General features: G+C 58.7%; 1 long non-coding RNA gene across 1 annotated transcript; it reads right to left on the minus strand.

Moving 5' to 3' along the window:
• Positions 1-14,664: 14,664 nt before the first annotated feature.
• Positions 14,665-19,147, minus strand: LOC127485548 (uncharacterized). The gene is made up of 3 exons (XR_007912535.2): positions 18,685-19,147; positions 18,018-18,161; positions 14,665-16,385 (listed from the first exon to the last, which is right to left on the minus strand). It is a non-coding gene; the product is annotated as an uncharacterized lncRNA (long non-coding RNA).
• Between the last annotated feature and the right edge of the window lie 4,248 nt (positions 19,148-23,395).

The raw sequence follows: 23,395 nt of genomic DNA on the forward strand, positions 1-23,395 counted from the left end.
GTCTCCTCTGGAAGGCGGCCTGGCGTCACTGTGAATTTCCCAGCTCCAGTGACAGAGAGGACTTGGTCATCACAGCGCCCGTGTGCAGCCCCACGCCCCCGCCAGCCGCGGCGGCAAAGCACGCGGCGTCGCTCCTCCTGGTTTGCACCGTGCGGCTCCTTCCGGGGAAGCATTGCTGCCCTTCGTCTGTCTGAGCCGGGCGTCCTGACCTGGCCTTCCCAGATGAGGGCCCAGGGCCCAGAGAAGGGAGGACCTTGCTCGAGCCAAGACCGGAACCAGCGCAGCTGCCACAGAGGCTGTGCCACTGGCTCAGCACGAGAACGGGGCCGCCAGCCAGTCAGGGTGTCATGGCTTCTCCCAGGCTGAGGACTTTCCACTGCGGCTTTCCACGGCCTCGGACGCCACTCGGCGGGACCCCTGCTCCCGGCTGGCCCCCCAGGCAGAGTCCACATTTTCCCTTCTGAGCACACAGCTGGACAGCACCCCCGCCCACCTGCCCGCCATGTGGTTAGCGTGGCCACGTGGCCAAGTCATAACTAGTGGGTCCTCCCTCTCTCTAGCCTCACGGGGGTCTGAGTGTCCACACCCCGCGAAGCCGCAGGGAGTTCATGTTGAAGATGGGCGAGCTGATGTCGGTCTGGGCCACTGAATGGCCAGATCTCGACCACCAGCCACGGGCAGCGGCACCCAGGCTGCCGCCGTGCACTGCGGTACAGCAATGGTTACCACCTGGGCTGTCTCTGAGGCTGTCGGGCAGGCAGGCACCGGTCCTCGGGCAATGACCTCTCATGGCTGCACGCCCCTACGTGAAGTTCATCTCCGTCTTCTCTCTTCTCTAAGCAGCCTGTGTGAGATTCAGCATCAAACGACTCCACGCTGTAGCCGTGGCCGTCAAAATCCTGGCCAAGCGTCTGTGTGAGTCTCTTCCCAGTTTTTCTCCTTCAGTGCCCTCATGCATAACTGAATATAATGAGAAAAGTAATACCATGTACAACACGCATATAATAAAAGTGACACCAACCCATCAGGTTGTAATGAAGGGGAACTGAATATAAAAGGTAAGGCAACGTCCTGTAGCCATGAACTTGCCAAAGCCCTTTCAACAGCTCAGCCTTCGAATCTGCACCGTGGGTTCATAATCAACCCAACACGGTGCTGGTGCAGCTCGGGACGGGTGAGTTACTAGTGTCCCACCCCACCCTGAACTCGGCCGCCTCTACTGGCACCGCGACAAGGAAGGGGCTCCCACCCCACCACCCCCTTCCTGGCCCCGGTTCTGACGCCTGTCCTTGTCCTCCACTCTCCCTCTCGCTTCCCTCTCCTATGTGTGCCGCCTTCCTGCCCCAGCGAAGCCACCTGCTGCCGGCCCTCAGTATCCCCAGACATTGCTCACCTGCAGCCCCCTGGCTCCACAACAGAGCAGAGGGAAGGCGGGCTGAGTCATCAGAACGTGGGTCAGGCCTTCGGAGAGGAGCCCAGAGCCGGAGGCCAGAGCCTGGGCAGGGGAGGCCTGGGAGCCCAAGGACAGCAGGGAGAGGGGAGCTTTTGGTGGGGCTGGGACCGATGCCCGGGGCGAGGGGGGCCGTGCCAGGCAGCTCTGGGAGAAGAGTGGGTTGCAGGGTGGGATCTTACAGGAGTTGTGCCCCAGGAACCTTCACGCGAGATCAGGTTTGGGCCCTCAGGAGTGTAGGATTCTCAGAGCAGAGCCCAAGTCAAGACCGCCAATGAGGGGCATGTAGATGGGGACCCAGAGAGTGGTCCCCCATCCCCTGGGCCCCTGCCATCCTCCAGGGGGGGGAACAAAGCCAGGGCATCTGCTTCAGACTCCAAGCTCTCAGGGGGGACCCCGGCCAGCTGTGCGGCCCGGCGGCTGCTCGGGTGTGGAGCTGAAAGGACTTGCGGGGGGGGGGGGCACACATCATGCAGTCACTCCACGCCACTCCACGCCGGCTCCGTGTCGGTGCAGTCCTGGGTGCTGGGCTTGTGCAGAAGCCCCCGGCTCAGGGCCAGCAGGACGGTGGCAAGGGCGATGCCCAGCACGGACCGGCCGCGCCCGAAGTGCAGCTGCTTGGGCAAGCGAACGACCTGGGACCCTGTTTCCTCCAACTCCCAAGCCCTGTGGCCACCAGGGCACTCGGTCTCTAACCTTTTGGGCTCCAAGGGAAGGAGCCAAGTTTGTCAAACGTTACCCAGGCAGTCTGGTAAAATGAAACTCGCCTCTGTCTCTCTCTCTCACTGTCCACTCTGCCTGTCAAAAAAAAAAAAAAAAAAAAAAAAGGCCGGCGCCACAGCTCACTAGGCTAATCCTCCACCTTGCGGCGCCAGCACACTGGGTTCTAGTCCCGGTCGGGGCACTGGATTCTGTCCCGGTTGCCCCTCTTCCAGGCCAGCTCTCTGCTGTGGCCAGGGAGTGCAGTGGAGGATGGCCCAAGTGCTTGGGCCCTGCACCCCATGGGAGACCAGGAGAAGCACCTGGCTCCTGCCATCGGATCAGCGCGGTGCGCCGGCTGCAGTGCGCCGGCCGCAGCGGCCATTGGAGGGTGAACCAACGGCAAAGGAAGACCTTTCTCTCTGTATCTCTCTCTCACTGTCCACTCTGCCTGTCAGAAAAAAAAAGAAAGAAAAGAAACTTGCTACAAAGCTCAGAGCATTTTGTTGTCACCTAGCACTCAGCCAAGGCCAGAGCATCACGTGTGACCAGAGACGCCTGTCTGGCCACCAGGAATGGGAACCCTACCCCTTGACACGCCCCCCCCCCCCCGGCCTCAACTCCCAGAATGATCCATCAGTGAAGAAGAAACAGGGAAGACACACTTGGTCGGCCTTGACTTTGGAAATGACCGCCGGCCTGGAGCTGGCAGGGGCCGCTGGGGGTGAGCTGCCCACGCCAGCAGCATCTCCTGTCCGAGTGTCCTGAGGCCTGGCTGCTCCGCTGCCTACCCAGCCCCCTTCTAGTACGTACAGGAAAGCAAGAGGAGCCAAGCGCTTGGGCCCTGCCACCTCCGTGGTAGACCCGGATGGAGCTCCGGGCTTTGGCCGGGCCCAGCCCAGGCTGTTGTAGCCGTTTGGGGAATGAACCAGTTGATTCCCTCCCTCTCTCTCCCTGCTTTTCAAATAGATTTGAAAAATCCTTTAAAAAGTCAAAAGGAAAATGATTCCCACGGAGCCAAGCTTTCTTCATCTCTAAAGGGAATTGACTGGCATGTGTGGGTCCCCAGAGACAGGCTGGGCGCCCCTAATCCAAAAATCCAGAATGTGAAGGGCCCCCAAATCTGCAATTCCTGAGCACTAACAAGACCCCACAAGTGGACATTCCCGCACCTGACCTCTTGGTCAGCAGCCAAACTACAGGTGCAGGGAGGGGCCGGCGCTGTGGTGGGAAAGGCTAAGCCCCAGCCTGCAGTGCCGCCATCCCACACGGGCACTGACTCATGTCTCAGCTGCTTTGCTTCCCATCCAGCTCCCTGCTGTGGCCTGGGAAAGCAATGGAGGATGCCCAAGTCCTTGGGCCCTGCACCCACGTGGGAGACCCGGAAGAAGCTCCTGGCTCCTGGCTCCTGGCCTTGGCCTGGCCCAGCCCTGAATCTCTGTGTCTCCCTCTCAACTCTGCCTTTCAAATAAATAAATAAATCTTTTTTTAAAAAAATTGCAGGTGCACTAAAATACTGTATAAATTAACGTCCAGACTGTGTATACAGTGGATACGAAACACAAATGAATGCTGTGCTTAGACTTGGGTGCCATCCCCTAATATCTCATTATGCGCGTGCGAATATTCTAGAATACCGGCCACTCACCCTGTGCTAGCCTCTCCTGATACTCTTGAATTCTCCACTGAGATCTGAAACATCTTATCAGCTCCCACGGAGCGGTTTTATTTTCCCCAGGAGATATGATCAGTATTCATCGGGACGGCAGGTGCAATGCCGAGAAGGCGGCAGAATGTCAGGTGGGTGGAGTTCCCGCAACATTCCGCAGCTGGAGCTTCGGGAAGAGTGGCGTGACCCCCTGGAAGAGGTGTGGGGTGAGAAGTGGCTCCTGAGCCCGGTGACTTCCCACACACCAAGCAGGATGTGGCCTGCAGCTGAGTTTATGAACTGCTGACCCCTCGGGCCACCACGGGAAGCTTAATCCCAGATAAACTGTCCTTGGACAAATTCCTTTCGGATGAGAGCGGGGCAGCGAGATTGGCCCTGACCGTGAGTTTGATGTCAGTAGGGAAGTATCTGCCCCGGCTTCCGGTGCTGCTAACCGAGCCCCTCCCGGGAGCGTGGAACCCTCAGGCTCGGCGCTGGGACAGACGCACGTGCCAGACTCCTGGCTCACAGGTCCACGATGCCGGCCGATGGGGACGGAGGGGCAGGGCTGTGATCCATCTCCCAGCAGATGCCTGCTGAACCCAGAGTAACGGGAAGCGGCTGGCGGGGCTCCTGCAAATCATCTGGGCCCTGACTTCTATTTTCTGGACAGAAACCGAGGCCCAGGGCAGGGAGTGGCCTGCACACTGCCGGGCGATGCGTCCCTGGTGAGAAGTCGCAGGTGAACAGGCAAAGGCAGCTCCAGGGGGAGAAACCCCGGCGGGCGCCCTCCCGCGGCCCCCGTCCCCCATGTCCTCGGCACCGTCCTCTCTGAAGTGCCTTGACGTTTGGCTGAGAACCACCCCCTCGCTCTCTGCCCTCCCCCAGAAGGCGGGAGCGTCGCCCTCGGGTTTCTGTGGCTTGGGCAGAGCTCCCGGCCTGAGCGCCTGAGTGAGGACAGAGGTTTGCTCTGGCTGCTGGTCCTGGAGCCCCAGAGCAAGATGCCAGCACCTGGTCAGCTTCGGGTGGGAGCCGTTTATCGGAAAGGCAGAGTCACAGTCACAGGGGAGAGAGAGAGAGAGAGAGAGAGAGAGAGAGAGAGAGAGGTCTTCCATCCATTTATTCACTCTCCAGATGCCACAATGGCCAGTGCTCTGCCAGGCTGGAGCCAGGAGCTTCATCCGGGTCTCCCACGTGGGTGCAGGGGCCCCAGCACTTGGGCCAGCTTCCACTGCTTTCCCAGGCCATCAGCAGGGAGCTGGATCAGAAGTGGAGCAGCCGGAACGTGAATCGTGCCCGTATGTGATGCCTGCGCTGCAGGTGGTTTTACCTGCACGCCACAACGCCAGTCCTGCCACTCCCGCGCCAGCTGACCCACTCCTGAGAGAAAGGCCTCCCGCTGGGCCCCGCCGGCCAACACTGCAATGGCCATGAAAATTCACTGGAACAAACCATGGCAATGCGACCCAGTGCACACCCCAAGACTGGAGGGCCTTCCCGACACACTCGCCCTGGCACCACCCTCCCCTCGCTCCAGAACCCGGTGATCAATTAGCAGAAACACCAAAATCAAAGCAACGATGGCCACACTCACTGCTAACAACAAAGGTAATAATAATGGCGGCTCTCACCTCTCAGTGCCCACAGCAGGCCACGGCCAGCGACTCAGTGCTGGGTATTTATCCCCATCTCACACGTGAGACTGGTGATCAGAAAGGTTAGGACCTGCCACACGACACATGGCTGGGGCAGTGAGAACTCACAGGTGGTGGACTGGTGTGTCCTGGAATGGCCCGGCCAGCCGGGATGCAGCCGCCCCAGGAGTGGGTCCTGACTCCTGGGGACAGAGCTCTCCACCATATTTGTTCCAAGCAGAGATTGGAGGTGGTCTGTCCCCAGCATTAGGGACGGACTCCCTGACCCAGCCCCAGGGTAGCCCACCAAGTCCTGGGTCATGTGAGCTGCGGGTCTCAGCACCTCCTCCTGCACACGCCAGGCAACCAAGCTGCTCCCGTACCCAGCGCCCCTACCCCGGGCCCTCAGGACTCCCTGAGTGGCCACACAGCCTCCCCTGCTCTCGGCCAGCACCCACCCCCACAGCCAGTTTGGGTGCCCTCCCAGGAAGCTCCAGGCCTGCTCAGCCGGGTCAGGCTCCCTCCCCAGCACCTGCCACACTTTCGTGTCTGCAACTGGGCATGGCGGTGCCTCCTGGAAGGCAGAGTCTGTGTCTTCCTACTCGCCCTGTCCCTGATTCTAGCGTTTTCTGGAATGCAGGGCTCTCAACCCTGTTTGCTGATTGAGGAGTAAACGAATGCAGAGTACGAAAGCTTCCGAAATCACTTTGGGGAATGACCTTTGCCTTTCATAAACCGCCTGTTTCCTTCTTTGTTTTCTTATTTATTTATTTGAAAGTCGGAGTAACACAGAGAGGGAGAGAGAGAGAGGAGAGAGGAACTGATCACTCCCCAGGTGACCTCAACAGCAGGAGCTGTGCCGATCCAAAGCCAGGAGCCAGGAGCTTCTTCCGGGTCTCCCACATGGGTGCAGGGGCCCAAGGACTTGGGCCACCTTCTGCTGCTTTCCCCGGCCACAGCAGAGAGCTGGATCTGAAGTGGAGCAGCCGGGACTCAAACCAGCATCCGTATGGGACGGCTGCGTTACAGGCTGTGGCTTTACCTGCTACGCTGCGGTGCCAGCCCCACAACCCGCGCTCTTGGTTGATAAACCCAAGAATCCCGAGCAGACCCTGCGAGCAGCGCTGGAGACAGGGACGGCTGCACAGCCCGCCTCTCCACCCGCACACGGGCACGCCGGCTCCCAGGACGCCTGCTGTGTCTCCAGCACAAGTCGTCCCGTAGTTCATCATCCAGACGTTAAGCACAGACACCCTTTCCACCCGCACTTGCTCCTCGCCCTCAAAACCGCAGCCCCCCCCATGTCCTCAGGGGCCACTCCCGCCGCTGCAAACTCAGAGTCAAGTTGAGGGGGCACCTGACGGTGCTGGACCAATGTCACGGTGCTGGCAGCAGGGACAAGGAAACAGACTGGAGGAAGGCATCGGAGGAGGGCCCAGGGCTGTAGGCACTGTCGCATCTGACGGTGCACTTGGAGGAGCCTGGATGTGAGGGCAGTTGGCCTCCCCATGGCCTCCCCAGCGTCTGCCCTGGAGGCAGCCGGGAGCCACCAGCCGCCGTTGATGGTGGCCGGGGAAGATGCCGCGTCCCTGGACGGCAGCCCCGTGAGAAGAGGAGAGGAAGACGGCTGGCCCAGGTTCGGGGTGATGCAGGCGTTTCTTTGTCTTTCTGCTCTGAGCAGGGAAGAGAAATGGGCCGCTGGAGGCTGCCCACAAGGTCTCGGGGGTCTCAGTGGAGCAAGGTCAGGGTTGATCCACGTGGGAGACTCTGGCTTCTGGGGCCGGGAGGAGGTGCGAGACCCGTGGCTCTGGGGGGGGGGGGGGCACTGCGTTCTTTGGGTGTCTATGAGGCCACTCTGGGACCTCCGCGCAAGTGTATTTTTCTCCCAAACATTGGATGCAATAAAATGAGATCATCAGCAGTCCCCGAGCCCTCGTGGCTTTCTTCCATTTGTGGCAATAGAGAACTTCTAAAAATATTTATTCATTTCACATCAGCTATGTAAAAATAACAACTTCAGAACAGCCATGCTGCTGGAGGGAAGTCTTCCTGGGAAAAAAGTCCATGGACCAAAATATAAATAAAAAACAAATAAATGTGATGGATCTTCTCATAGCCTGGCGTTCTGAGACCGGGGTGGTCTGTGGACTCAGGAGGCCCTGACACGCTGGAATGGACACTTGGGGGCTCATCTGCTTTCTGCTGGAGCAGTGGCAGCCGCTCGGAGCTCTGCGGTGCAGGGCTCTTATTAGAATGCTCTTCTCAACGATGGGCCATCTTCCTGCCAAGGGGCCGAGTCCCCACACCCAGCTGTCCCGGGAAAAGAGAGAGGAAAGAACCTTGCAGGGGAAAATTGTTGAATAAGGGCCGGTGCTGTGGTGTAGTGGGTAAGGCTGCCGCTGGTTCAAGTCCTGGCGGCTCCACTTCCAATCCGGCTCCCTGCTGGGAAAGCAGTGGAAGATGGCACACGAGCATGGGCCCCTGCACCCACGTGGGAGCCCCGGATGGAGCTCCTGGCTCCTGGCTTCTGCCTGGCCCAGCCCTGGCTGTTGCGGCCATTTGGGGAGTGAACCAGCAGATGGAAGATAAACCTCTCTCTCTCTCTCTCTCTCTCTCTCTCCCTCTCCCTCTCCCTCTCCCTCTCCCTCTTCGTCTATGTAACTCTGACTTTCAAATAAATAAATACACCTTAAAAAAAGAGAACATGTTGGAATAGTAACATTTAGAAAGTAAGTTATTTAGATTAGCTTATCCTATACACTGAAACAGACCCAGACAGACAAAAGAGAGAGTTATTTATTCATCTGTCTTAAAAAAAATAGCAAGACTAAGGAAACAGTAAGTAAGCATCAAATCCCTGTGGGAGGACGAGCCTGCTGAATTTCAAAGCAACGGGATAAATTAGCAGGGAAAAAGTCACCACATTTGGGTCAGATAATCATTTTAAATTCCAGTGCATGGAACCCGATATCATAGAAAATGGATTAAAAATCAGTTGCAGCCGATATGCAGGCAGAAGCTTAATTTCATAGCAAAATGCCGATGTTTTTCCATTGATGTTTTCTTCCGAAGCCCTTGCAGGCCCTAGAGCCGGGGTCATGAACCCAGCTCTCAGAAACGGAAATGCAATTAATAAACAAATACTTGAGAAAATTTCCTGCAGCATTAGGGCTGGGATAAATACAATTGAAATAATTGCATACCATTTTGACCTATCAAGTTAACAAAGTTTAAAAAAATAAACATTATGGCCAGAAAAGGTATGGAAATGTGGTCTCTTAGGAAACCAGCGGAGAGCACTCAGCCCGGGTTCTGGAGCATCTGTGGGGACAGACCAAGGCCGTCTCAGTTCTGGGACTCCTAAGGTGATGAAAACAAAGACTAAGCGTTTCGGAGGAAAGCACTTTCGTCACAATGTGTAATTAATAACAATGACAACCTGATAATGTTATGAGTGGCCCTCCATGAGACACAATGATGGAGGAAACACATTGGTTTGCAAAAGTGATTACTCGTTTTCAAAGAGGATATCATGACAGGAGAAATATTTCTGAGATAACACGCAGTGGAAAAAGCAGCGTGCGATGCTGGGTAGCCAGCTCGCCCAGGCCCCGGCCCCGGCCAAGAACGCATTCCAGGGAGCTCCGGGAGACACAGGCCGCGCACGGCGTGTTTGTGACAAGGTCCGAGTGATTCACGCTCCGTTGCTTGTCCTGGTTTGACTTTTACAAGCGTGGTTCCCAGATTTCCGCACACGTAAGCATCGCTAAGGTGCTCCCTGGAGAAAGACGCTGGATTATCTGATCCACAACATCTGGGATCTGCATTTTTATTAGCATTCCAGGGAATTAAAAATGTCTGCACTTCCCAAGCCCGTCCTCTGACACCAACTGGACCGCGGGGCCTCCAAGCCAGGCCCGACACCAGCTCCCCCACATCAGCACAGGGCCCACCCACCGGGGCCGAGGGCTTCCATCCTGAGTCAGGACCAGAACCCACAAACTAGAGGGTGAGGTCCCCATGGTTCCTTCCTTAGGGACCATCTGCCACAGGGGTCCCCACGACCCCCACGTCTACTCTGGCTGACAATCTCGGATTCTCCATTGCCTGAAACCTTTCCCTGTGGTCTCCAACACTCACGTGTTAGACGTTTACTCCCCCCAAACCAGACGTTAACAGTTTGAAGATATTTCTGGAAAAGGCACACTCCGAGAGAGTTATGCGGGGAATTCGCACCTGGCTGGCCCAGAGCAAGCTTCTCTCTCGACACGGTTTGCCATGAACTTTTTGAAGGCCCTTGCGTTTGGAGGGGTGGGGACTGGATGCGGTCCGAGCCCCAGGGCAGCGCCCCCTCTCCAAGAGGAGGGGCGTGCGAGCTCACGGATGCTCTCCCCGTGTCACAGCCGTGTCAGATGCAGCACCAGGCCCTGCTCGCGGACTCTCCGGCCTCCAGAACCATGGCCCAAACCAACTTCTGCTCTTGACCAAGTGCCTGGCCGTGGGGACAGAAGAGGGAGGAAGACGGTTCGCACGGCCCCGCCTCAGGTTTGCTAATTCTCTAGAATAATTCGGGGCTTGAGAAAGTGCCGTGCTTACAATCACAGCATCTTGTAAGATTTGTTTATTTATTTGAAGGGCAGATTATAGAGGAAGAGGAGGAGATACAGAGAGCGAGATCGTCCATTGGCTGGTTCACTTCTCAAATGGCTGCCACGGCGGGAGCTGGGCCAGTCTGAAGCCAGGAGCCAGGAGCTAATTCCAGGTCTCCCACGTGGGTGCAGGGGCCCAAGGACTTGGGCCATCCTCCACTGCCCTCCCTGGCCACAGCAGAGAGCAGGATCAGAAGAGGAGCAGCTGGGACTCGAACTGGTGCCCATATGGGATGCTAGAGTCACAGGCAGCTTAATCTGTTACGCCATTACGCTGGCTCCTACAGTTGTTCTCTTAATATTTATTTTATTTCATCTACTTGAGAGGCAGAGCGGACAGAGAGAGAGAGATCTTCCACCCATTGGTTCACTTGCTAGAGGCCCTCCACAGCCAGGGCTGAGCCAGGTCCACATGCCACTTGATGTGGGTCAGGAGCCCGAGTAACCAGGACTTGAACCTGTGCTTACTCTGATACGGAATGCCAGCTTCCAGCCGTGGTGTCACCCACGGCGCGCAATGCCGGCCTCTGCAGCTGTATTCTGAAGTTACCAGTCAGGGGAGGAGACAAGGGCGAGGTACTGGGTTGGGGCGGGTGACAGAGCTGCCTCGGCTCCTCCCTGTGGCCCCCAGACCCCCACACTCTTAGCATGCGGACATGGTCACCAGCCAGGCAGTGTTCTTGGGTCCTGTGTCCAGAGCTCTTACTTGGGGCTTTAGTGAATGGACGGCCACATACTACAACTCCGTCTCCAGTCTGCAGCTCACCTCTGCTCCCCAGAGGTCAGGCAGAGAGGCCATCAGTCCCCACCCTTTTGTCCCAAGAAAGCAAGGCCCCACCTCGTTAGCATCAACACAGGCGCATGGCTGATTGGGGATAACAAAGGCGCTCCTATCGCTCAGGAAATTGCAAAGGTTTTGGAAGCCCTGTGCCGGGAGCTGGCCAGACACGCTATTTATTATATCGCAATGCTCCACGTCCAAGAATCAGCCTTGGAAAGATAATAGAGTGCACATTACTTCAATATGAAAAATATCACCCTATGCATTGTTTTAATCTTTGGAAATGAGTTTAAGGCCATTACCAGGGAAAGTGTCTGGGGATGCCAGCAGCCAGGGACACCTTTGTGCTGGGTCTGGAATGGTAGTGGGGCCAGGAGGGGCAGGCGGTGGGCCGGGCGCCTGCTGAGGGCGGGGGCTGGAGAGGACACGGTGTGGCTGTGGTGTGGCCACGGCAGCTGGAGGGTAACTCTGCACAGGCAGAAATTCTTCTGAAGGTTGTGGTAACTTGGTGCCCGGTCGTGGTTGGTTGTGCCTGCTAGGCTGAGGGAGGGGCCTAGCTTTGTCCTTTAGCTTAGTGTTGCTAGAATCAGGAGAGGCGTAGCTGACAGAATAGCAGCATCGGGGGTGTTCTGGGGTTCAAAGAGGGGACCATCGCGTTGTGAAGTTTGTTGTGAATTGTATGTGTCAGCTCCTGGGGGACGGGTGTGTGTGTGTGCGTGTGTGTTCACACACTTGGTGTGACATTGTGAGAAGTATTGTGCTAGCTAGCCCTATCTATCTATCTACCTATCTATCTATCTATCTACCTACCTACCTATCTGTCTGTCTGTCTGTCTGTCTACCTATTGTCGCTCCCCGTCTTCGTGGAGGAACGACACAGGACCCTGCGCTGTTCTTTTGTCTGCTCGGCCCTCCCCGGGTTTGCTGCTGGTTCTTCCCGGGTTGGCTACCGACCCTTCCACCTCCGTGGAAGGGCGGTTCCCCCTAGCCACTTTCCCCACTTCCGCGGGGGAGCGGAACACCGCCGGCTGGCTCTCTCGGGGGCTGCACAGGTGTTATTCGGATAGATGTTCCCCCTTAGATGTTCCTGGTGCATGTTGTCTCTCTCCTCCTTTATAGTCCTCTTCCACCAATCCCAACTCGGCTGCCCACACGCTGAGCACGCTGCTCTCCTCCAATCAGGAGCAGGATCAGCTCCTGGAGGTCATCACTCAAGTTGGCAAGAGGCAGCTGCGTAGAAGCTGTTTCCTCCTCTCCCAGCGCCATATTGTGGGAGAGCAGATGCATAGAATAAGTCTTAATTCCAGTAACTTAATCTAGTCCGAGTTGCTCCCAGTTGCTCCCCACACCTATCTACCTATCTGTCTGTCTGTCTGTCTGTCTATCTATCTGTCTATCTGTCTGTCTGTCTATCTGTCTGTCTGTCTGTCTGTCCATGTGTTTGGTCTGCATCCCAGGTTCCTGGCCGGAGCCATCCTAGAGACCTCTGAAGTGGTGGGAGAGGAAAAGACAGAGCCAGCATTTTCATTAGCCATAAGAAGCCCCACTCAGGCGCCCTAAGAGGGGCCGGCTGCTGGCGGAGGCAACCCCGGGGTGCGAGGGCTGGAACCCCACTGTCGGTGCTTCCACATTCCTGTTTGGGGGCCGCGTTGCGGGCAGCACTGAAGCCAGTGCCGGCGGTGCCGTGCCCCGTGTCGCGGTGTCTGGAATTGAGCTCCGGCTCCATTGCCATTGCTGATTCTGCTTCCTGTTAATGCGCCTGCGCCTGGGCGGCAGCAGGTGATGGCTCACGCGCCTGGGTTCCACCACTCACGTGGGAGACCTGGTTGGAGCTCCTGGCTCCTGGCTTCCGCCTGGCCCAGCCCCAGCTGCGGCACACGGTGGGGGATGACCCAGAGGATGGAAGACCTCTCTCTCTCGCTCGCTTGCTCTCGCTCTCTGTGACTCTGCCTTTCAAATAAAGCAAACATTTTTTAAAACTGCAGAATTCACTTCCTTCCCTACACTTGCAACAGTCACCTTGAACGTTCACCTTGAACCTAAAGAGGACGATGAAATAATGGATTTTTTATTTATTCAAAAGGCAGAGACAGAGAAATATCTGCCATGTGCTGGGTCACTCCCCAGATGTCCACAATAGCCAGGGCTTGGCCGGGCCAGGATCCCAGAACTTGATTCAGGGCTCCCGCCTGGGTGGCAGGGACCCAAGTACTTGAGTGGTCCCCTGCTGTCCCCCAGGGAGCTGGGATCGGAGGTGGGGTGGGCTAGAACCTGGCACCGTGGCCCGGCTGTGGGTGCCCACGCAGCGTGGTCACCTCCGCACCACACTCGCCTGCCTGAGGGCTGGAGCTTTCCATGCACTCCCCTGACCTGCCAGACGGTGGGAGCCTGGAGGTCGACTCCATCTCCAGCGCCCAGTGAGCGAATCCATGGCAGCAATGGAGACGCCTCCATGAAACCCAAAGGCGCAGGGTCCCAAGAGCTTCCTGGCTGGTGTGGACACAGAGGCAGTGCCCAGGAGACGTTTGGGTGCCCCACAGCCCTGCAGGGTGCCCTGTGCACCCTCCCTTCTGGCTGCCCCTCAGCTGTGCCCTTGATCCTAACCTGGGGCTGTGTTGAGTCTTTTCCTGGGGTCTATGAGCTGTTGGAGCAAATCCCCGAGCCCGGCTGGCCGGTCAGAAGCACGGAGGACGGTGGAGATGCGTGCCTGGCATCGCAGGTGGGGCCTGGGCTTGTCACGCTGACACTGGTCGGTGGCATCAGAACTGAACCCAGCTCTGGGCCCTGCCCTCCCCTGAGTGACAGTGACGATGGGAAGCCTGGGAAAAGCCCCCCACTGGGTGAGCAGAGAAGCCTGAGTGTGGAGGGTGCGGTGTTACCTTTGACCTGGATCCCACAGGTTAGTGTGTGGACAACAGCAGGCGGCCGACCCTGGAGTGTCCCTTCCTGCCAGGGCTGGGAGCAGAAGCAGGGGGCAGCCTGTGTGGAGTGGGACAAGAGACAGGACAGGACGGCCGTCTCAGGAACAGGTGCGTCATCACGTACTGTCCCAGGCACCGGCAGAGTCTTCGAGGAAGGGCGCTGGGGATGAGGTGGACAGGGAGGGTCCCTCCTGCTCAGGGTGGGCTGGAACGGGGCTGAGACCCCTGGGAGAGCCCAGGGAAGGGTGGTGGAGGCGGCAGGTGACTTGTGGGTGGCAGTCGGGCCACACTGCCTTGGAAGGACCTGAGGGACGTGTGTCAGGTGTAGCTGGCCAGTGCAGGTGTCTGTATCAGACCCGGACACAGCCAGCACCGTGGGAGAGCAGGGGGAGCCCCACAGCCTTCCAGGCCACACAGAAGGGGAGAAAGCTACCAGCCTGGCAGGCAGGGGACGCCGGGCACCGGGAACACCTGCTGATTGCCCGTGGGTCTCACCCACCAAGCTGCTAAGCGAGCGGGGTGGGGATGGAGGGTGCAGCACGTCCCAGCCTCTGGGCAGAGTTTCTGCTCTACACCACCTGCATAGTCCACAGAGGCGGGGAGATTAAAACCACAGTGGGCGTCCACGGGGTCCAGCGGGGACCTCCGCGGGGGCAGAGGGCACGGGGGGCAGCAAAGGGGCCCAGCTCTTCCAGGAGCCTTGAGAGAGAAATGTCTCAGAGGAGTGGGAGGGGCTTAACTTTTTTCTTCCTTCTTGCTCTCTCTCCCTTCCTCTTGTTCTCTTAAAGATAGAAGATCATGACAGGTATTAGAAGGTATTAGATCGTGACAGGTGTGTATTGTTAGAAGTCAGTACACAAGAAGAGACTTAAGACAAAAGTGTGCTCTTTTTAAAGATGCACTTACTTATTTGAAAGTCAGGGTTACAGAAAGAGAGATGGTCCATCCGCTGGCTCACTCCCCGGGTGGCCTCAACAGCCAGGGCTGGGCCAACCTGAAGCCTGGACCCAGGAGCCTGGAGCTTCCTCCGGGTCTCCCACGTGGGTGCAGGGGCCCAAGCACTGGGGCCACCTTCTGCTGCTGTCCCAGGAACGCTACCAGGGAGCTGGGTCAGAACTGGAGCAGCCGGGGCTCCAACAGGTGCTCATGCAGATCCGGCATCACAGGCAGTGGCTTAACCTGCTGTGACGTAGCACCGGCCCCGAACATGTGAGTTCTTACACAAAGCACTGAGGGCCCCAAGGCCGCCTCCTCCTTCAGGGGTGTGCTGGGCTGAGAGTTGCCTGTGCCTCCCCATGTCACCCCAGGTCATGGCTGGGTGTGGGCTGTGAGCCACACAGAGGCCCCGCCTCTCCAGAGTACCTTGGGGTCCGTGGGAGCCTGCTGCAGGGCCAGGCGGCGTGCTGTGGGCGGGTCTATGGGGCAGGGGCCTGGGAGGCCGGGTCACCCGGACCACGCGTCCTCCTGGCCCAGGCTCGCTGGGGCGTCCGTGGAGCAGAGCTCAGGCTCCTGGCCCATCGTGCACATCAGGGAAGGAAACTGTGCGCCTCTCCAAGTTCTCCCAGAAATCAGGAGCAACTGAGGTCCTCGGGGGCCTTGAGCGTTTGTCCTCGTCCGCTGTGGCTCCCGAGCTTCTCACAGACGCTAATGAGCCCGTGCTTTGGGGCCAGGCGCCTGCCTGCATCGTCCAGACATGGCCTTCTCTGCCTGCGGCCGGTCCTGTTATACCAAACACCAGCCTCGCTGGGCCTGGTCACCGGCCTCGCTGGGCCTGGTCACCGGCCTCGCTGGACCTGGTCACTGGCCTCGCTGGACCTGGTCACCAGTCTCGCTGGACCTGGTCACCAGCCTCGCTGGACCTGGTCGCCGGCCTCCGTGGAGCTGGGCACCGGCCTGGGGCAGCGTGGACTGAATGGAGCTGTAATGAGTTCCGTGAACTCTGAGCTCGCAGGAGGGAGATCCCGAGAGCAGAGGGGAGAAGTCGCTCACAGCACCAGGAAAATGAGAGCCCAGGCTTCTGAGCTTTGACACCAGGCCTCCAGGGCGTGCAGGGCCTGTGGGGACCACGTGTCTCGCCCAGTGGAGGCACGGGGAGGCCACGGCAGCCGCGGGTGAGAGCAGCCGGCTGAGGGCAGGAGGCAGGTGCAGCCTAGGGGGAAGCGTCCCAACACGGCGGGAATGCGGAAGCCGATGGCTGTGGAGGGCGTCATTTCGAATCCAGGGTTTGTCACCAAGAACAGCTGCTTCCGGTGGAGGTGGGCGGAAGGGCTGGGAACCCTGCTGCCCCGGGCAGGAGCAGGACCATGGCAGCCAAAACGCCCCGGGAGGGAAGAAACAAGGCCTTGGCATGTGGGTGTCTCTTTGTTGTTGGTCAGCCGCTTAACACTAGGGACGTGTCACGAGCTCCGTGAATTAGGGAGTCGGTTCCGGTCGCCAGATCCGTGCTAGACTGGAGTGTTCCTTCGGATCCCAGGCAGGGGGAGAGGAGCGCGGGACTGGTGGCATCAGCCTGGTGTGGCCTCTCCCCTTCCCGTCATGGGAGACATCTTGCTTTGAGGGCCTCCTGCCCCAGCTGCGTGCCACACGCACAGACGGCTCTTTGACTGTGTGCCGAAGGCAAGAATAGGGACAAGACCAGATCCACGCGTAAGCGAGCAGTGTCACGGCCCGGGTGCGGGCGGTTTGGTGCCCCTGAGTAGGCAGTGGGCCCTCTGAGAGGCTCCCGACGGCCATCGTGACAGACCTCAGGGAACGAGGCCGGCAGGCCATGTCGCTCCTCCACGTGGCCCCTGTGTAACCTGAGAAGTGAGCCAGGCGCACCTAAGGCCCTGCCGGCCATCCGCAGACGGGGCCCCCACACTGGGCCGGACACCTGTGCCTCCCTCCCCACGCACGCCTGTCTAAATCTCACCTCCGTCTCAGGAGCCCGTGCCGATGGCACCCAACGGCCGGCTGAGGTTCACACAGCAGTGACGCCGGGCCACCCCTTCCTGGGGAGCCCCAGCCCCCCGCCTTTCCGTGCGGGGTTCTCTGGGTTTTGCTCCCACCTTTGTTGAGGTCTGCAGGCCCTTCTCTGGGCAGAGACAGGGACGATCTACATCCCTGTGTCTGCGACCATTGATTCTCCCACATTTGCTTGGTTTGGTTTAAGGGGGAGCTCAGGCCGGACGCGGCACACATGTATCCCGGAGAGAATCTCACCCCTGCAGGTCCCAAGCTCTCCTTCGAACACCAGGCTGCACAACTCCTGGGCCTGCACTGCTGTCTTCGCTAGCGAGTCCAGAAATGACCAGCAGGCAGCGTCTGTTACATGACCGACGAGGAGCGGCGCCACCGGAACGGCCAGTCATGTCCAGGCTCGAGCAGCCGTCTCACGCACGGAGACCTCAGCCTTCTCCCCCCTCCTCTTCCTCCGTCCCAGGGCCTCGCTGATCTCACAGTGGACCTGCACGCCTCCCATCCACCCCATCACCCCGCAGTTGGTGGCTGGCCTGGCCTTGCTCTTCATACTTCCCAGGAGCCAAGGGCACACAGCCTCAACCTCCCCCACACTCCACCCCCAGGTTCGCGTCTGCCCTTACCTGACTGGCAGGTCACCGCAGCCGCTTGGAGCCACAGCGACGTGTGTCAGTCATCTCCCGCAGCCCAGGAATCCTCCCGGCTTAGCCGGAGGGCTCCAGCCCCGAGGTCTGCATAAAGCCGGGGTTGGAGGCACCTGATGCTGTGCCTGGGGCTGAGCGCCTGCCTCCAAGGTGCCCTGCTCCCCCGGCTGCTGGCAGGGGCCATGGTTCCCCAGCTCGTGGACCTGGCCACGGAGTGCTCCGGGTCCACCCGACATGGCAGCTGGCTTCCCCCAGAGGGAGCCACCAAGAGAAGCCAGGTGGAAGCCAGGTGTCATGGGTGCCCAAGGGTGACACCCAGGAGTGACGCTTCACCCATTTCCCAGCATCCTTCAGGCCACACAGGTCAGCCCTATTTGGTGTGGGAAGGGTGGCACCAAGTTGTGCACGGCTGGAAGCCGTCTTGAAGGGGACTTCGCAAAGTTAGTGGAAAACTGAACTAGGAGAGAAATCATTTTGGTGGAATCCGTGCACAGCTTTTCTGTTGCGTGCACGTTCCGTGCCCTCCGTGAGACACGCACACTTCTCCCTCCTGCCTGTGTCAGCTTCCCACCTCCCCTGTATCCTCAGCCTCCCCCTGTCTCCTGACCTCTTTGCCCAAATAAATTAACTTACCCAAATGCCATCTGATCTAACGGTTCTCCTGGGGCTGGCGCTGTGGCGCAGCAGGTAAAGCCGTTGCCTGCGACGCCGGCATCGCATCTGGACACCTGTTGGAGACCCGGCTGCTCCACTTCCGATCCAGCTCTCTGCTGTGGCCTGGGAAAGCAGTAGAAGATGCCCAAGTCCTTGGGCGCCTGCACCCATGTGGGAGACCTGGAAGAAGCTCCTAGCTCCTGGCTTTGGATCGGCCCAGCTCTGGACATTGTGGCCATCTGGGGATTGAACCAGCGGATGGAAGACCTCTCTCTCTGCCTCTCCCTCTCTCTGTAACTTTGTCTTTCAAATAAATAAAATAAAATCTTTTTAAAAAGCCCCAAAGCTAAGGAGAGGGACCCGAGTGAGGCAGAGGCCTTGGCCCTGGTCGCAGACACCTCAGCCCTCCCAGAACTGGGTCCTTCCCTGCCAGCCCACTCACGGCCATCGTGAGGAGGGGCAGCTCCACGGCGTCCAGGCACACAGCAACCCACCCAGCTGGGCTCAGGAGCACCGGGCCCTTCTCGCCCCAGGAGTGGTGAGCGGATGCCTCTGGTACGGGGAGCTGCGGACCTCAGCCCCCACCCCGCCTGCCCCGAGGCATCCGAGCCCTTTGCCTCAGGGCTCCTGGAACAGATCATCTCACCGGCATCCCCAAGTCGGCCTCCCTGCGGCTTTGATGTCTTCCGAGGGCCAAAGGAACCACGTGGCCACGCTGCTCTCACAGGCTCAGGAACGCAGCCACCGACTCCTTGTGGTTGTCTGCTTCTGCCTTCCCCGTGTGCTCTGACCGTGGGCGCGTGCCAACATCGGCTGGGAAAGGCACGGGCACCGATATCGCGACCAGGACGCGGCAGTGAGTTGGGAGACACAGCCCAGGGCTCCTGCACTGACTCATGGCACAGGCTTCCTGGAGGCGCCAGCGCTGTCCTGCCGAAGCGAACTCCGCCTGCCCCCTGAAGCACCCCCGTGACTGTCACGAAGCTGAGTGACATCGTGTTCCTAAGGACGGGGTCTGTGCGCAGTGCGCTCCGCGGGCCACAGTCCCTGCCCTCAGACCCAGGCAGGTCACCTGCTCGGCAGATCCGCCCATCGCGGCTCGCCAGCCGCACAGGGTGACTCGGGCCGGCTAGGCAAGCAGCACTTTGTGCCCGTGTTCCTTCCCTTGCGTCCTCTTGGTGCTGGCTGGAGCGCCCCCCATTTTGCCAAGGACCAACCTCGGTGTGGCTCCGGCAGGGAGTCCCGGGGGACAAGACTATGCCAGAGAAGGCTGCGTCCCCTACTCCTGCTACAGCGCTAGCCCGGCCGAGGTGCCCCGCGGTGGGGCCAGAGCAGGGAGCAGGGAGCAGGTCGGGACGTGGCGGTCACCTGGGGACCATGTGGGAAAGCTGACAAGCCGGGAGCTCTGGCAGGGTGGGGGAGGGGCTGGTTCTCAAATAACTCTGGCCTGGGGCCCTGGAGCCAGGCTGGGAGCCGTCCTGAGCTAATGTTTATTGATGCTGTGTTCTGTTAATTAAATTAAAGCCTTTTTAGGCAGAGCTGGCTGGCAGGGCTGCCCAAGGGTGGGGGTGGGGCACTGGGCTCTGTTTTCCCAGGTGCTGGGTGGGGTCCAAGCCAAGGAAGTGAAACAGGATCCCCCAAGTGTGAGCCCCCCGAGAGTCACCCTGCCCGCCTCATGCGGTGCCTCCATCACCCGCCACGCCCTGGGGTCTCAGCACCTCCTGCCGGGGTTCAGCCCCGGCTGCGTCAGATTGCACACAGAAAAATCAGGCCCGGCCATCACGGTTTTGATTGGAAATTACTGCTCCCCAACATGGAGCGTATTAAATGTCACTGCGTTTTATGGGTTTTAATTCCTGGGGGAGAGCGGCTTTGCACTCCGGAAAAGAGAAGCCGGATAATTTAGTGGATTTAGAGCCACGTGGTTCATCTGGAGCATCAGGGGTGCGATGGCAACAGCCCCGCCGGCCCCGCAGAAACAGCGGGAACCGATCGGCGCTCTGCAGCGCCGTCAACCCGATCCTGAGCTCAGATCAGCCCACAGCCGCTCCCACGGCCGCCCCCGGGGTGCAGGCCCCTCCGCCTTGCCCCTTCTCCACCTAGTGCCGCGCCCCTTGTGTGCCTGGGCTTGGCCGTGGCGAGTTCCCTGGACGTGGGGACCCGCAGCGCCGCTGAAGAACTCCCCCCACGCTCCTGAGGCCGAGGGGCGCGAGGCACCTGTGGCAGGAGGGTGACCGGCGGGAGTCGGCCTGAGTGCAAGGTCAGGGCATGAGGGAGCCGGTGCCGGTGTCTGCGAGGCCACGCCGGTGCCGGTGTCTGCGAGGCCACCCTGCCAGGGCCGAGCGGCGTCTGTCGCCCGTGACGCAGCGAAGGCAAATCTGCAGATTTGTGAGCTTCTGACTGATTTTTTCTGTAAAGAAGCCGGAGAGGCTGAGAGCCGAGGACACCGCCTGGCGTCAGGAGCCCCTGGCCCCCTCTGCTGCTGTCCAGTGGTGAGGCACACGGTGCGTCAGTAATCATCCACGGAGAGCCTGTGCGTGTCATACGGCATCACTGAGCAGGCGCTCACAGGAAGTCAGCGTTGTCGATCAGCCGGTGTGGACGCCGTGGCCAGAGGCGCAGGAACCCGGCCCCGCATCTCCTGGGAGCGCCGGCTCCATCTTTGATCACTCACTGTCTAGAACCCAATTGGAATGAACAAAAAGAATGGATTAGCATTACTTAAAAATTATAAATGTTTGGCGCTGTGGCGTAGCAGGTAAGGCCACTGCCTGCAGTGCCGGCATCCCATATGGGTGCCGGTTCGAGTCTCAGCTGCTCCACTTCCCATTCAGCTCTCTGCTGTGGCCTGGGAGAGCAGTGGAAGATGCCCAGGTCCTTGGGCCCCTGCACCCACACAGATGACCCGGAGGAAGCTCCTGGCTCCTGACTTAGGATTGGCTCAGCTCCGGCCGCTGTGGCCATTTGGGGAGATGGAAGACCTCTCTCTCTCTCTCTCTCTCTCTCTCTCTCTCTCTCTCTGCCTCTGCCGATCTCTAACTCTGCCTTTCAAATAAATAAGTAATTGTTTAAAAAAGGTCTTCCAGGCCAGCTCTCTGCTCTGGCCCGGGAGTACAGTGGAGGATGGCCCAAGTGCTTGGGCCCTGCACCCCATGGGAGACCAGGAGAAGCACCTGGCTCCCGCCTTCGGATCAGCACGGTGCGCCAGCCGTGGTGCGCCGGCCGCGGCGGCCATTGGAGAGTGAACCAACGGCAAAAGAAGACCTTTCTGTCTCTCTCTCACTGTCCACTCTGCCTGTCAAAAAAAAAAAAGCTTTAACTGTTACATTTGAAGAAACTCTGAAAATAGGAAAGCTCTAAGGAAAACACCTTGTGTTAGCCGGTTTCATAGCGACGAGCAGTCGCAGCCTCGGTCATTAGACATCAGTGTGTGTATATGCACTCTGCACTGCTGGTGGTGGGATCTTCTGAGATGGAGCCCGGAAAACATCCCTCCTACAATAACCCTTCTTCCATAGCCGCCTACTGTCCCGTCCTGTCAAATCCTCCAATATTCAACAGGGTTCCCAGGTGTGGTTGTGCAGGTTGATCACTGCACAAAAGCACTCAACAGAGGAGCACTTGAGGGAGGCATCCAGCTCTCACTGGACTTACCAAGCCATGGCCCTGGGGGAGGGGTGTTTATCCTGAGCCCCTGCTGCCAAGAGGACACCCCTTCCCCCCACTTCCTCCGGGCCACCCTGGGAAGCAGAGGAGGACCTGTGGCCGACCTCCCAGGAGCTTTCCAGACTGGGGCTCAGGCAAACCAGAGAGGCTGTGAACAGACAGGCTGTGCCGGGCAGCTCCTCCCACTCAGATCCCCGCTTGCCGTGGATGGAGACTTCTCGGGGAGAAGGTGCCAGGACTCCAGCAGGTGCACGTCGCTCACTGTGTTCGCCGTCATCTCAGAAAGCCGAGTTCCCCGGCAAAGCCGCTCGGCGCAAGTCCTGCTCCCTTCCTGGCAGCGGCTGGTGCTTGGCCCCACGCTGCGGAGCACGAGGCTTTAAAAGGAGACAGACAGAAGCCGGCGTTTAATTCGAGTCCTTTTTGCCCCAGAAACGCCGCTTTCCCTCCCGTCCTATCCGGGAGGCCCCTGCTAGAGGTGTTTCTGAGAAATCCAATGACGACATCAGCCCCCTCCGTGAGGGACTCTCTGCCCTTGCTCTCGCTCCCGGGGGTCCAGCTTTGGCTTGGGGGTGCACGAGCACCCAGCATCCACGTTCTAACCGAGGGGATCCCAGGTTGGAAGTCTGTAATATAACGTGGCCTTTATCAGCCATGGTTAGAGTCCTTACTGCTTGTGGGCATCGTTTAGTCCACTCTGGAGCAATCGGCCAGTAGCCACTTCCAGCAGCCTGGAGCCACAGTGATTTAAAGTGAATAAACCTGACAGGTGGGGGATGAGTGACGTCTGTCTTAGCTTTAGAAAACAGCTTCTCCCTAAGTGGCTAAGAGATGCTACTCTGACCACCTTTCAAGAAAGAGCTGTTTCCTGCAAGTAGCTGACCCTGGGGCCGACCCCACCCCCACAGCCTTGGGCCCACAAGGCCTGTCCACCTGCAGCCAGACCTCCCCATACACAAAAGAGCCATAGAAAATGGAATTAACAGGGCTGGTATTGTGATGTGGCTGGTTCAGCTGCTGCCTGCAATGCCAGCATCTCAGATGGGCACCGGTTCAAGTCCCAGCTGCTCCACTTTGGATCCAGCTCCTTGCTGATGCACCTGGGAGGATACCCAAGTACTTTGGGCCCTGCCACCCACATGGGAGACCTGAGTGGAACTCCTGGCCCCTGGCTTTGGCCTGACCCAGCCTTGGCCATTGTGGCCATTTGGGGAGTGAACCAGCAGATGGAAGATCTCTCTCTCCCCCCACTTTCAAATTAATAAATAAATCTTTGAAAAATAAAATGGAACTAAAAGATAATTTGGGTACACAAAAAATGGAAATCCATGCATACTTTTACATAATACAGTTTTCCATGAACTCTTTGAAAACCCATCAAATGCATGGGTTTCAGAATTTTTTTTTTGCACCAAGACAAGCTTTTCTTTTAATCCCATTTTCCCCACAAACTACTTGAAGTAGGAAAGATCCCTGCTGAAAATGCACTCCCTTCTCACCCTGGAGCCCACAGGAAACCCGAGTGACTGAAAGGCTAAGACAGGGCAGGAACCTCAGTGAACAGACACACGGGGGCTTTAGGACCTGTAGGAAGAAAGGCAGCTTGTTCCCTTTGCTGAAATAGCTGGCTGGTGTGCTGTGTTCCAGGACTGAGGACTTCCCTTAAAGTCCAGGGTGCAGCTAAAATCCCCACC

The sequence above is a fragment of the Oryctolagus cuniculus genome, chromosome 3, assembly GCF_964237555.1.
Source record: "Oryctolagus cuniculus chromosome 3, mOryCun1.1, whole genome shotgun sequence".
In the NCBI taxonomy this organism is placed as follows: Eukaryota; Metazoa; Chordata; class Mammalia; order Lagomorpha; family Leporidae; genus Oryctolagus; species Oryctolagus cuniculus.